Below are 3,428 nucleotides of genomic sequence, written 5' to 3'. Positions count from 1 at the left end.
GACATGAATGGATCTCCTCGCTCGTGGTAGCTCGGTCATTTGTGCCTGTGGAACATTGTACGATTAATGTTTATTATAGTGGTTCAGTAGGATTTATATCATTTGTCGTGTATGAAAAGTAGATCATTAACTTTTGGTTATCCACATGAATATCTTATTACCATAACTATGACGTTCTTAGTCTTTGAACAGCAACAAATCATTAATTTCATATCGGGTACAGTTCCTCCTCCAGCAATGAACTTTACCATGTGAGTTGGATACACACATCTCCGTGAACACTGCTGCTTCAAACCAGAATCTAAGTTTCGCTCGGAATGTGCGCTGTTCTCTCAGGCGTTCATTCCTCTCGGGAGTTCTGTGGTGTGTTCCTTTGTCGTGCAAAATTCGCCTGTCGCTCAACGGGGAGACGTCTTAGGTCCACGTTTGCTGGAGAGGGTTGCCTATGTCGCACATGTTCTCTCTGCCAACAATAAAACACAACCATGTTCACAAGGAATGGACACACTCCGTAGCCGAAATTAAAAATTTCAGTTTCAATTATCAAGTTTAAATAGTTATAATCTTAATTTGATAACTTTTACATAATGTAAATCTACTTAATATCTGGTTACAATAATGATTAAAATATTTCCAGATACATTGCCTACTTCATTGTTATCAAAACTTAGCCATACCCAGATATAGTTACCCGCGAAGAGACGTTGGATTTGGCTGCTAATAAACTCTGACGCAGATATTTCATTCTCTATACATTATTCACCATTACTTTTATGTCCCACTCCTTTTCACACACACTTATAACTTACATTAAGTCGTTAAGGTTACCGCTCTCCACCCATCTATTCCACTTTATGGTGTTGGAGGACAGGACAACTCCATGTGCGATACTTCGTATGAAAAACTCATTATCAAGGGGCTCTGAGCACCAACCTCTCGTCTCTCGGATTCACCCTAGCCTACCTCACTGCGATCCAGTAGACGAGCTACCGTTCCCCAGCCAGCCATCCCTAGCCTACCTCACCATAACTCAGGACAGTAGCCACCATTCACCCGCGTGTTCTAGCCTACCTCACCGTGACCCAGTGCAGCAGCTCTCCACCCACCCGACCGTAGCCTATGAAAATCTTATCTAACCTCCCCAGAAGCAGATAATTATAATGGAAATGTGCCATTATTATTGTGGTCTGCTGATGTGAGAACGCATTAAGTGGCCACGTATAGAGGAGGTTAGGAAGTGTGGCGAAATCCTACGTTTCAAATTTCTTTCACTGGCAACATGAAGCTTCAAAAGGACCCGGTGGTCTGTTACTGTTCGTGTTTTGCAAATCTAAAACAAAAATCATTTAAATGAGCTAAACTATCAATTTACCAAAACCTTTTAACTGTAATATCGTGTATGGCGGGTTACACGTTCCAGGATGAACAATCATAAGCTGTCACCTGAGCGAATAGTAACATACTTCGAAGTCTCTGCCTACCGAATTCCTATGTTCTATACATTTTCTAACTGTGGTAACTACAATGCGAGTTGTCAAACACACCGAGTACACCTAACTATAGTTCACCACTCACTCTACATTGGTTTCAACCATTGATCTCCAAATATTACTCACACCTGGCTAGAAATCAGATCTTTGAAGCCGACATCAAGTCAACTCCGAGCCGGGAGCACAAAGCCAGCCGGCAGCTACCGAGCCGGCGACCAGTTACCTGTGGTCACACATCCTAACCTTTCTACCACAATTTGCTGACTTGTGTCAGCAAATTGGGTTTTACCCAGAGTGTCTCAGTGACCAGTACCTTACCGCTTCTCTAGTCCCCTGAAGCCTTCTCCACCACTACACTTCCCGGGACTCTTAATGCGATACTGTCACTCACCACAACAACCCAGGAAATGAACGTATGAACCAGAAACGTAGTCATCTTCGGTTCCGCAATGAACGCGCTCGTCCGCCATCTGGAAGCAGAAGCGGGGCTTCATTGTATCACAAAGCGTTGTCTCAATCCCGTGAAATGACTTGCATGGTCTTTTATCGTTTAACGTTCATTTTTGAAAATATAATTTCTTAAGTTCCATGCACTTGTGCTACATTCGTATGATACTAGAAATCTATGCAGGAAAATTACTTTTGTTTATGATAAAGTGTATATCTTAAACGTGAGGCAATCCAAGTCACATCCAATGTAACACTCCGGATTCAGACATCGTCTACGTTTGTAATATATTCCGACTCTTCTGACGTCAGTCAATTTCTAAACAATGATTTAGTTGTTTGTCTTTCTGTGGTAAGCCACGGCTGAGACAAAATATGATCTTAAGAACACATTTTGTCCTTGATGGAAATACAACGACATTTTTATCACGATTATAGATAGAACATCTGCCAGGACGGCCGTAGCCAGGACTACCAACCTATTTCACCATCTACCACACTCACCATAGAAAATGGAATTGCGTCGATGGTATTCAATGACTCCATATGTTCTTTTAGTACTTCCCTAACGTGTAATAATAAATGGACACAGAATCAACAGAGGAGTGTCAACAGATTAGACTAAAACATGAGCAATGTGCTCGTCCTGCTTTTAATGTGGTATTTCCCAAAACAACCTTTGTTGACGGGAATTTCCAAGACACGTATGGGAACTGTCCTGATTGATTTATTTTTTGTACGGTGTCCGAGGCAGCAGGGGCACCTGAATGCCGTAATCAAGGCATCTTGTTAACGAGTATATATACATACGTACGTCCTGATGTACGACAATGCACTACGACGGTCTCTTCTCTGAGGAACGTAATGTGCTGCACTCCCTGCAGTGGCTCTATCCCTGGGAGACTACGGGAACTCGCTCCCTAACATACAACCTCCTGCCTAATACCTTAAGCTCATATCACTTCCTAAAAGCTAAATATAATCGCCAGTCATGGACCAAAAATATATAATTCCCAAAGGGAAGCTCATTTTGATGACCCTTGAAGCTCGATAGAGCTGCAAAATATCGTTTGGCATTGTTCAGAATAAACTCAGAGTAAAACTTTACTTTGATTAAACCTGTGGTGCCCTCAACAGCTAAATAAAATCGTCCGGCTAAGCCAGAGCAACGTTATCAATGTGCAGCTTTACTTTGATAACCCATGTAGCCCGTACAAGTGTTAGGCCAGAGGAAAATTCTCAAGGTAAAACTCTACTTTGATGACCTACGTGCCCCACAAAACCTTTATGAAACCGTCTAGCGTTAGCCCCCCAAAAAATCTGAATTTGAAGCTTTACTTTGACGACCCATAGGCCATACAAGTTGACTACAATCGTCTGGCATTAGCTAGAACAAAGGTCCTAAAGGGACGATTTAGTTTGGCGTCGTTGGTTCATTCCTCGTCAGTCTACTTCGACTAATGAGTTTATACATACAGGAAGCGTTACTCA

General features: G+C 42.2%; 1 long non-coding RNA gene across 1 annotated transcript; it reads right to left on the bottom strand.

Annotated features, from left to right (window-relative positions):
- Nucleotides 1-1,908, bottom strand: LOC139748081 (uncharacterized). The gene is made up of 3 exons (XR_011712533.1): nt 1,809-1,908; nt 249-463; nt 1-45 (listed from the first exon to the last, which is right to left on the bottom strand). It is a non-coding gene; the product is annotated as an uncharacterized lncRNA (long non-coding RNA).
- Nucleotides 1,909-3,428: the final 1,520 nt, after the last annotated feature.

This window comes from Panulirus ornatus, chromosome 72, assembly GCF_036320965.1.
Source record: "Panulirus ornatus isolate Po-2019 chromosome 72, ASM3632096v1, whole genome shotgun sequence".
In the NCBI taxonomy this organism is placed as follows: Eukaryota; Metazoa; Arthropoda; class Malacostraca; order Decapoda; family Palinuridae; genus Panulirus; species Panulirus ornatus.
This window is presented reverse-complemented; position numbering and strand designations above follow the sequence as displayed.